This window comes from Glycine soja, chromosome 4 (genome assembly GCF_004193775.1).
Source record: "Glycine soja cultivar W05 chromosome 4, ASM419377v2, whole genome shotgun sequence".
Classification (NCBI taxonomy): Eukaryota; Viridiplantae; Streptophyta; class Magnoliopsida; order Fabales; family Fabaceae; genus Glycine; species Glycine soja.
The window spans coordinates 21504852-21517088 of record NC_041005.1 but is presented as its reverse complement, the minus strand read 5'-3'; the positions used below and the strand labels follow the sequence as shown (position 1 = coordinate 21517088).

Sequence of the window (12237 nt, the reverse complement as noted above, 5' to 3'; positions counted from 1 at the left end):
GGCAACATTTGAACAACAACCTAGTTACAACAACATTTCAAGTGCACAATAATTACTTCTTCAACATCCACAAGAAATTTCAAACATCCACAACCTTACCTTCAAAACACAGCCGTGTTATGACAACTCTGAAAAGGGGTACTCACTGGCTTGCGCGGTGCCGCCACAAGACGAGATGCCGGACGAGGTCACGGGGGTGCGGGCAAACGCCACAGGTCACGACGAGGTTACGGTAGACACGTGGTTTCATAGAAACAGGGAAGCAGGAGCTCGAGCGCGAGTGTTCATGAATTAGCGCAAACAACATTATATACCTCAATGTTAACGACGGTGGCTTAAGAACAACGTCTTCAAAATTCAAAATTTCTACAACGGTGTTTTCAAGTGCATCGTCTTAACTTACCTGCGCACTGCCTACAAAGACGGGCACCCACGGCCAACGTCGTTGAATGTGTCACGCGCCTTGCACATGGGACTAAAAATGGTAACTTATTTACGAAATTGCCACCGCTACTCCTACTACGACGTCTATGGCGGGAACGATGTCGAACGCGCGTCGTAAAATGGCTTTTTTTTAGTAGTGATGACATTGTGTTGTCTCAGCTCTAGCTTCCTCTCCGGAGACTTCAAGTAACTCCACCAACATCAAGACCGCTTTGTTGACATGCAGAGTCTCAAAGCTACGGAATGCGCCTATAATAGGAAGATGAAGCAGAGAGGCCATATCATCCAGGGTGATGATCAGCTCTCCAACAGGAAGATGGAAAGTGCTAGTTTCCTTATGCCACCTCTCCATAAAAGCGGATATAAGTCCCCGATCACCATTGTCCACTGAATATGCGATCAAAGGACTTAATCCTGTGACAGCGACTAGCCCTTGAATTTCAGGAGCAGGCCTCCCAAATTTTTGAACCTTGCTTCCATTGGAGGATAACTTCAATTCAGGACGTTTCGTTAAAAAAAAATGATTCGACAACTTATAAAAATAATAATTAAAATTATGACAAATTTAAATAATAACAAATACTTAACAAATAAATTTAATTAAAAAATTTAAATACCTCTCCATTCCATACGATGACTGCAACATGGTCACCATAGTCAGTCAGCATTGATGGGTCACATGGCCCACCTGGAAATCCCTCAGCATCATCAACAACTTCTTCAGTATGTGTATGTACGTCTTCAGTCACGTCAGGAGCATCCTCATCAACTGGGGCAGCTTCCCGTTGCCTATGTGCGGATGTTGTAAGCCTTTGCCGTTGGAGAACATCATCAGAATGATGATGATCCTCTCTCCACAGGGCTCTACCTATAGCCTTGCCTAAGGCACAACCTAACCCTCTAGTTCTAACCATAATCTGCAAATTTTGACACACATGCATTTTTTACTCAAATTCAATATTTACTATTAAAATAAACACAAACAACTACCAAATTTATAAATACAAATAATATATGACTATTTTTCATTGAAATAAAATAACACCATTTAAAACTATTTCATAACAACATATATGACTACATAATTAAACACAAAATTCATAAATAAAATAACAACTACATAATTAAATAATATATGACTATTTTTCATTGAATAATATATGACTACTTTTCACTGAAATAAAATAACACCATTTATAACTATTTCATAATAGCATATATGACTACATAATTAAAACACAAAATTTATAAATAAAGTAACAACTACATAATTAAATAATATATGACTATTTTTCATTGAAATAAAATAACACCATTTATAACTATTTCATAATAGCATATATGACTACATAATTAAAACACAAAATTCATAAATAAAATAACAACTACATAATTAAATAATATATGACTATTTTTTATTGAAATAAAATAAACAACTACAAAATTCATATATTTACTATTAAAATTTATAACCATTTCATAACACCATGCAATCATACATATTATTTTTTAAAACACAAAAAATACCTATTTTTATAAAAAAAACTAACAAAAAAACTACCTATTTAAAAACATTTTTCAAAACACAAATACCAATTTTAAATTTTTTATTTGAATTAAAAAAGGTCATACGGATCTCATACAGATCATGTTGATCTGTATGCGTCATACAGATCATGTTGATCTGTATGCGTCATACAGATCAACTTGATTTGTGCCAAACAAACTGACAAGGAAAGCAAACGACACCGGGAGGAGAAGAAGCTCGAACGTCGTCGCAAAAACAACCAAATGATGCATGGAAGAGGAACGTACGGAACACATGAACAGTGTTGGATGTACAGGTTTTATATTTTAAGTGAAAAACATTTTCGCCCATTCACTTAAAATGTTAGGTGTACCAACAATAATGCTGGGTGCACCTAACAACACCCGTTGATGCCCAGCCAATTGCATTCTTTAGTAGTGGACCTAACAAAATGATCAAACTTATGCGGTCTAATTAATTTGAATTTCGATCTGTTAATCTGTTGTATATATTGTTGAGAAATATTTAGGGACGATCATAACATTTTCTAAAATAAGGGGAAAAAATTAGTCCTTGATTCAAAGCTTAAAATGTTGTCATATTAATCCTAAAAGTAAGAAAATTAAAATAAGTTCCTATGCTATTACTTTAGTCTTTATACTTAACTATTTATTATCATTTTAATTCTTAAATATATATTAATATTATCACTGAAGTTATACAACTTTTTATATTTTAGAATAAAATGAATAATAAATTATATTTCCAATTATTTTTTTTTGAATTTTATTATTTTAGAAACTAAAGTCACATTATCTCACTTTTTAGAATTAAATTAATTATTTACCCTAAAAGTAACTGGTACGTTTATATGCACACTTGCATTGATCATGTTAATTTTAACACAACACACAAATATATATAATAAAAAAAAAAACTAAATTCGTTCGTATAGTCCATACCTATTATATTTATCAACTTATTATATCCATGATCAACTTTTTATGTTTCTGTTGAAGTAACTTTTTTATATAGCTTCTATTGAAAAAAGGAAATTAAGCATATATAACAATCGATAATCAACAGCAAAAAAATAAAAAAGATTCGATAATCAATAATTTAAATAAAATGAGAGAAGAAAATCCGTAGAAATTAATTGTTTCAAATATTATGTGTTCAGCCAATATGCTATTTATAAATAGAATAGAATACTCCTTGTAATTAGATAGTAGATCTATTAATTAAATTTGATAAAATTATATGTTTCTCTTTTTGTGATCATTCCACATTATTCAACCGGCACTACTAGAATTTCCACTATTAAATGCAATTTTTTCCTATGACTTTAGGTTAATTAAAAAATTTCATGAAACGTGTTTATTGCAGATTTTAATCCGCAAGTAATAACTTTGTGAATAATACATTTTAACGTATTTAAATTTCATAGGAAAATTTCCTGTCAATTTAAAATTTGCAAAAAATTTTCTCGCAAGAAAATCAAATTTTGTAAATTACAATCTATAAAAAGATTCACAGGAAATTAAAAAATACCTACAAAAATTGTATCTGCAGAAAAATAAAATCCTATAGTTAATATAGTTGAAGTAAAATTTGCAGGAATTTCCTGCGAATATTATGCCAAAAAAAATCTGCACGAGAATGACACATTTCTTTTAGAATAATGTGACTCGTGTGAATTAAGGGCCTAAACTTGATTTAATAAAATAAAGGGACCTATTGACAAATATGAGAAGTTAATAAACTTCTGATAACTAACTTGATAGAACTTTGTTAAACTTATGGGAAGTTAATAAACTTCTGATAACTAACTTGATGAAAGTTGGTTAATAAAAGACAAAAGGTTCTAACTCTGGCACAAGGGTTTTTTCTCTAATTACCATCAAGAAGGTGAGAGGAAAATAAAAGAGAGGAAAGAGATAGATTGGGACAAAGAAGATTGAAGAACTTATGTCTTTCATGGATCAAGATAAATTCTACTTATTTTCAAACTGTATGAGGGAATCATAGATTCTAAGATCCTTACAATATGTAATAGATTTATTGAATATAAACATATGAAATCTATAACTAACATACGGTATCAGAGCCATAGGTTATTGAATTTATGATTCTCCATGAGTGATGTTTCTTCCATACATTGTATGAATCTGATTCCAATTGGAAAATTATTCAAACCATTTGATTTTCCGTTGTGCATATTATAATTGTTTTCGAGTTTGGAATGCCTTGAATCCAATTTTTGAATGTCTTGAATTAAAATTCAATATCTCTCCCTTACGTCAATTTCAATTTAAAATTGGATAAAGTAATTTGGATTAAATATATGATAGATTTGTAATCACCAAAGTGGTCAAATCTTTATGTTTTGTTTAATTCCAAATTAGTGACAATTTTATTTCAATTACCCATAGAATGGATGCTAAATTATAGATTGTGGGTTTATGGGTTAATTGAAGTTCATTATTATAAGACATTTATGGATCACCCAAAGGTTGATTAGTTGTTCTTATAATATATGGATATGAATGTTGTTAGTCGCTTCATACGACTAACTTTTGTATAGAAATCATTTTCCAAAGCTTGTATAGTTCACCAATTTATGGTTATTTTGTAGTGATTTTTGTAAATAAATCTTGTTTTATGGTTAATTCTATCTCTAGAACATTTACATTGGATTTAATGATGAAATCTATACATTTTCAGGTGAAAAAGAGACTAAGTTTTGAATTGCAAAGTGTAGCAGTTGGGCTAAGCTCAACAATGGGTTAAGCGCATACCCACCGCTAAGCGCAGGTTCAGCGTGCTTAGCGCAAAGGAGAATCTGGCAAAGCATCAGCATCAAAGTCGCGCGCTAAGCACGAGATCAGTGCGCTAAGCACAGTAGGTGCCTTCAGCCAGGCTAAGCTCGAGACTGGTGCTGATGCAATCCTACCTCATAAGGGCATTGGATAGAAGACTCCAAGTAAATTGGGCCAGAGATCCAAGGGAAGGCCCAAGGGTTCTCATGAGCCTTAGGGTAGATTTCGGGCCCATGGGCTAAGTATGAGCCTGCTTATCTATGTAAATATTAGAATAGGTTTTTCCTTCTTTTGGGCCTTGTATTTTGGCCATTCTTTTAGTATAGGGTTTTAGCCTTGTATTTGAGGGCATTTTGGGTAGTATTTGTAGTAAGGACTTTTTTTTTTGTATTTTCATGTATTTTGTCATGGGGGTGAGCTTAGCTATTATAGGGGGTGTGTAGCTAAGTTCTAGCTTCTCATCTCAAGGAGGTGAACTTAGCTATTAGAGAGGTGTGTGTAGCTAAGCTCTAGCTTCTTTAGGAATCTTTTTAAGGAAGCTTCTCAAGGAGGTGAGCTTAGTTATTAGAGGGGTGTGTGTAGCTAAGCTCTAGCTTCTCAAGAAAGTTTTCTCAAAGAAGATTCTCAAGGAAGTTTTCTCAAGAAAGCTTCTCAAGGAAGCTACCTAGTCTATAAATAGAAACATGTGTAACACTTGTTGTAACTTTGATGAATGAGAGTCTTGTGAGACAACTCAAAGTTCAACTTCTCTCCCTTTTTCTTCCTCCAATTTCGTGCTCCCCCTTCTCTCTTTCTCTCCCTCTTTCTTTTCCTCCATTGAAGCATCCTCTCCAAGCTTCTTATCCAAGGCTCATCTTGGTGGTGAAGCTCCTTCTTCCATGGCTTATTCCTTAATGGATGGCGCCTCCTCTCACCTCTTTTCCTTTGTCTTCCGCTACATCTCCATGGTGGAAAATCACCATTAAAGGACTCCATTGAAGCTCAAAGATCCAGCCTCCATAGAAGCCCCACAAGCAAGCTTCCATCAAGTGGTAATCAGAGCACAAGAGCTTCAAGTAGGTGCTCCTTAAACCTCCATTAATTTTTTGCTTTACCTTCTCTTCCATTGTTGTTTCTTCATTTTTTCTCCATGTATCTCCTCACATGTCTTGTGATAAATGTTTTAAACATGATTCTTTAGAGTTTCCACCGATTAAACTTGCTATAGAAGCTAGATTTTATTTTCTATGGTTCAAATTTCTTGTTCTTGTTCTTGAACCATGAATTGTGTTGAGTTTAGGTTCCTTTGAGTTTTGTCTTGTTATTTTTTGTGGCTGAAACCTAAACCATAAAATTCTTACAAAAATATTAAAGTAGAAGAAAACCTCAAAAATCTAGAGTGACTTGTTCACCTATTGTAGTTTTGTCATAGAAGTCATGTCTAGTCATGAAACTTGTCACATAAGATTTCTTATGCTGTGCTGAATTTTATTTTCTTGTTTCTTTGTCTAACTCATTTGTTCATGAGTGTATGAAATTCTCTTAGCCTATTATTTGATATGAGTCAAATCTTTCATGTTAATTAGTCTTTAACATGTTCATGCAAAATTCTTAGAGAGTCTTTGATTGTGAACCTTTTCTTGAACTTTTAGGTTTCCTTATGATTGTGTCTATTGTGAATTTGAGTTTTGGTGATTGAATTGCTGGCTGAAATGTTGATCCTAAGTGAATATTGAACTCCTAAAATTGTGGTAAACAATACTAGTGAGTTCAACATACATAGGAAGGTTGAAAGTAAGCCCAAGGCAATCAATATACCATGCTTAAAAAAAAATCGCTGGTGCTGGCAGCTTGGACATACAAACTTGTAAAAATTACTAAGAATTGGTTACTTCAAATTTTTTAGCTGAAATTTTTACTGAATTTTACAGACATCTAGAACAAAGTTATAAAAAAAGAACCAGGTGATTTGGAGAAAAGGAAAAAAATATAAAAATCATACAAGTTGGCAGAAAAAATCAGTATCCTGAAAAAAAAGTGAAAGGGAAGTGTGCTTGTTGTTTTGGCTCAAAATTTATTCTATAATTGGTGCCTATGTTATACCAATCTTAGTTCCGAAATTTCAATTGAAAATTACTGTGAAAACAAGTGCCAAAGCTAGAGGTTTTTTGAGTCTTTTTTTTCAGTTTTTTTACTCTACTCTAGAGCCATTCTAAGTTTCTCTGAGTCCTAGCTTGCTTCTATGTCCTTTTCATTGCTTTAATTGTTGAATAATCCTTGAAAATTTTTCTTGTTAAAACTCCATTGGTTTAGCTTTCATTTCATTTTTTTTGGTCTTTGGTTATTGCTTGTCTATTTGTTTCCTTGTTTGTGAGTTGCCATATAGGAAATTGGAAGGAGGATTGGTGCCATCCCTAGAAGAATTTGAGTCAAAAAAGAAGGGCCAACCACCTTAAGAGCTATTGGACTAAGAAGAATTCCAAATTGAGTGAATCACCAAAGAGAGAACAACCACCAAAATTGAGGACCGTTTTGTAATTTTGTAATTTGCAATTTACTTACCTTCATTGCTTTCAAGTTTTGTAACAAAAAGGTCTTTCATTGGAAGTATGTTGGGAGCCTCCAATAGGTTACCAAACTTCCATTTGTGTGTAATAATTTTAGGCAATTTTTCCTTAGGATAGTGAGTGTTTTGTTGGGAACCTTGAATGTGGTCATCCAAACACTCTTAGGATTTGCCTAGTTTACATTTCTTGCCAAACCGCCTAGATAGCTTTCCTTTTACCAATTAGTTGTTTACCATATCTTTCACACCTCTTTTAGTGTTTATTTTGGCTAGCTTCAACCATAGTTTCTTTTACCTTTTGTTTTTAAACCTCCAACAAGAAAGAACCACAACTTAGGAACCAACATGAGTCATCATTCGTCTAGTGTTAATGGCGAGGGTACTAGTCATAAAGACCCTTTATCTAGAATCTTAGATGAGTTGAATTCCCTCAAGTTATGGAAAGAAAAACAAGAGAGAAAAGAAAAAGGGAAAAAAAGAGTGGAAGAAATAAGTCAAGATGAAAGAAAGAAAATAAGAGAGGAAGAAAGAAGAAAAATAGTGAAAGAAATGAAAAGAGAAAAACATGCCTCCTATAGTAGTCATAACTCTTGCAATAGCCTAAGTGAAGAACTTCGTGACTATTACGAAGGAAGGCATAGGTCACATCTTAGACCTCACTCCCATAGAAGAGAAAAGGAAAGAAAGCCTCAAGAGGCTAACATTAACCTCTCATACTTCCATGGGAAGGACAATGTAGAGGCTAACTTAGATTGGGAAATATGGGTAGAGCAACAACTTAAAAAGAAGTCTACTTCAAAATCTTATGGCTCTCACTCTTATCCAAAGAAAGACCAAGGTCAAGGCATCTTAGGGGTGACACCTTCTAAGCCCAAAGATGATAAGGGGAAGGCAATAGAAAAGCAAGCCCCTAAGGCTAGTATGCAAGAGAAAACTAGCTCTATAAAGTGCTTTAAATGTCTTGGAAGAGGACACATTACTTCTCAATGCCCCACCACAAAAACCATGATTATGAGGGGCCAAGACATTTATAGTAGCCAAGATGAGGCTACTACTTCACCTTCCTCTAGTGAAAGTGAAGAAGCAAAAGGGGAAGAATCTAGTGAAGAAATCTACCCCCAAGAAGATGGACAACCATTAGTGGTTAAAGAGAAGTGTAAGGAGGTAAGTGTCTCCTCCAAGAGGTTAGCTAAGAAGGAAACTCATTTTACAATAAAGGCAAACATTAAAGAAACTATCCCTCTTAGACAACCTCCACATTTTCTCTTTTGTAAAAAGACACTTGCTAGCATTGCCACACCTCTTGGGCTTGAGTTTATTCCTCAAGTAAAGAAGTTGTTGGATGAGGGTTTGGTTTGCAAGAGCTTAAATCCTTGTGCTTTGTTGGTGCCCAAAATAGGTATTATTAGGCACCAAGTCCCTAAAATAGGTGGTATGATGAATGTTTTGAGTGGTCCAACCCTCTTTTGTAAAATCACTCGTACACCTAACATCTTCATGGTGTGTGTACATTTAGACCCATTAGGTAGGTTTGTTCTTATTTTTAGTTTCAATACAAACTTAGGTACTCATATGGGACACCTTAGGTTTGTCATACTTTTTGGAAGGAATAATCAATATGAAAATACAGAAAAAGGTATGTTTTATTGCGTTACTTTTCTTAATTTTTCAAATAGTGATCAAGGGGTTCCCATGAACCCTAAAAGAATAAAGGTCATTCCTGAGTGGCCCACTCCACCAAGTATAAGAAAAATTTGGGGCTTCCATGACTTAACAAACTTTTACAAAAGGTTTGTCCCATATTTTTCTATACTTGTAGCACCACTCATTGAGTTGGTGAGAAACCATGTTCCTTCATGGGAAGATGCCCAGGAAATGGGTTTTCAGACCTTACCTTACTTCAACATACCAAACACCACTAATACATATGTTTTTGTTCTTTTTACAGGTGTTGAGGGAAGGACCCCAGAGTATGAAGAACCTCGGGATTTGAGGTCAAATCCTTTCCAAGGTGGAGGGAATGATGCAATCCTACCCCGCAAGGGCATTGGATAGAAGACTCCAAGTAGATTGGGCCAGAGATCCAAGGGAAGGCCCTAGGGTTCTCATGAGCCTTAGGGTAGATTTTGAGCCCATGGGCTAAGTATGAGCCCACTTATCTTTGTAAATATTAGAATAGGTTTTTTTCCTTCGTTTATGCCTTGTATTTTGGCCATTCTAGTAGTATAGGGTTTTAGCCTTGTATTTCGAGGCATTTTGAGTAGTCTTTGTAGTATGGACTTTTTTTGTATTTTCATGTATTTTGTCATGGGGGTGAGCTTAGCTATTATAGGGGGTGTGTATAGCTAAGTTCTAGCTTCTCATCTCAAGGAGGTGAGCTTAGCTATTAGAGAGGTGTGTGTAGCTAAGCTCTAGCTTCTTTTGGAATCTTTTCAAGGAAGCTTCTCAAGGAGGTGAGCTTAGTTATTAGAGGGGTGTGTGTAGCTAAGCTCTAGCTTCTCAAGGAAGTTTTCTCAAAGAAGCTTCTCAAGGAAGTTTTCTCAAGAAAGCTTCTCAAGGAAGCTACCTAGTCTATAAATAGAAACATGTGTAACACTTGTTGTAACTTTGATGAATGAGAGTCTTGTGAGACACAACTCAAAGTTCAACTTCTCTCCCTTTTTCTTCCTTCAATTTTGTGCTCCCCCTTCCCTCTTTCTCTCCCTCTTTCTTTTCCTCCATTGAACCATCCTCTCCAAGCTTCTTATCCAAGGCTCATCTTGGTGGTGAAACTCCTTCTTCCATGGCTTATTCCTTAATGGATGGCGCCTCCTCTCACCTCTTTTCCTTTGTCTTTCGCTGCATCTCCATGGTGGAAAATCACCATTAAAGGACTCCATTGAAGCTCAAAGATCCAGCCTCCATAGAAGCCCCACAAGCAAGCTTCCATCAGGTGCTAAGCCCAATTTCACTTACTCACGCTAAGCGCGAGGGTGGCGCTAAGCGTAGTGTCACGATTTCAGAGCCTATTTAAAGCTTGTCTTGTGCAGAATTAGGGTACCACTTTTATGACAGCTTCTACAGACGGTCAGGGCACAGATTTCCAGAGCAGCCACGGGCCTATTTGGGGAAAAGAGCCCTAGAAGCAGAAAAGAGGAGCAACTTATGCATTGAAGCCTAGGTTTTGTCATTTGAGAGATTATTGAGTAGAGAGTGAGTGTGAGATGTTGAGAAGAGGAGGAGGAATCCCCCTTCTTATGTATGGAACTATCATTCTCTGCTTTTAATCTCATTTATTATTAGGGTTTCTTTGTAATGGCTGGCTAAACACCCTAGTTGGGGATTTTTAATGAACACTTGATGTAAATACCCAATATCTAATTGATTATGTTTTTTGTGTTCAATGCTTCCTTCAATGCTTAATGTTTGTATGCTTTTGGTCTGATCACCCATTTGTGTGCATAGTTAGGTGACTTTAGCATTGGGAAATGTACTGTTGCCTTAGAACTTGATTGAAGCAGGATTGAAACTTAGCCTTACATGAGGGATCTGCGAGTTAAGTTTTGGTTTTAATTATGCTGTTACAGTAATGTTGTTTAGTTTAGGCCTAGTCTTACATGAGGGATCTGCGGACGAAGCTTAGGCTAAATTAGGCTAAACTTTAGTAAGATACTTGAGCTGAGTCTAGTCTTACATGAGGGATCTGCGAATGAAACTCAGTTTAAGTTAGTCTAAACCTAAGAGGGCTGTCTAAATTGGGTGTAGTCTTAAATGAGGGATCTATGGACGAAACTTGGATATTCAACCTGATGAGGGATCGAGGGTTTAGTAATTTAGGCTATAGCATAGAACACAAGAGAACAATTGATTAGAGAAATATATTTCTATGCATCAACTTGTTTATTAGAAAGACCCAACATATCTACCTACTGTTGTCATTTTATTTACCTTGCATTTTATAGTTTTTAGCATACAAGTTTAGTTTAAATTCTGTTTGAATTTATCACTTATACATGTTCTCTCAACAATGCTTCGATTCTGAACTCAATTCAGGCTAACATTAGTTCCCTGTGTTTGATACTCGGATTCATCCGTTTTCAATTTTAAATACTTGACGACCCGGTATGCTTTCCGATGAAAAACTCCCCATTGAAAATTTCCTTGAGACATAAATGCACAAAAAGTAACTACAGTGAGGAGTGATCAACTGTTGGTAGTATGTATGCATTATTAGTTTTATTTATATATCAAAAGATAATAAGTATTTCTAATTAATGCATATGTCTTACCAAATAATGTTAAAGTTATTAGCATCGGTATGTTTCTTTGTGTATTAATGTATCACCTAAAGCAGAACATTAGAATACATAGAATATTTGTTTGTTGTTTGTTGTTTCAATCTGTATTGTAAGTTTAATTTATGACTCTATGTATTAATTGTAGTATCCCTTCATGTACCTTTGCATCCTCTTGGTATGTCTGTTTCGGTTTTTAATGGGTTAAATTTTTCTGGTTGGAGCGAACAAGTCCAATTTCACTTAGGTGTGTCAGATTTTGATTTGGCTCTTCAAGTTGAAAAACCTGCTGCTATTACTGATGCTAGTAGCAATGAAGAGAAAACCCATTATAAGGCCTAGGAAAGGTCAAACAGAATTTGTTTGATGCTTATGCACACGAGCGTAGCAAGTAACATTAAGTCTGCTCTTCCCAAAACTGAAAGTGCAAAAGAATTTATGAAATCTGTGGAAGAGCACTCCCAAACTGCTGATAAGTCTCTTGCGGAGACATTAATGAGTACTTTAACCACCATGAAGTTTGATGGTTCTCGTACTATGCATGAACATGTCATTGAGATAAAAAATATTGCAGCAAAACTTAAGTCTCTTGGAATGGTGGTGGATGAAAATTTCCTTGTGCAGTTC

The 12237-nt window shown here is 35.1% G+C and overlaps 1 pseudogene; it reads right to left on the bottom strand.

The window, feature by feature from the left end:
- LOC114410670 overlaps positions 1–12237 on the bottom strand; it is a 100600-nt pseudogene that overhangs the window by 10091 nt on the left and 78272 nt on the right.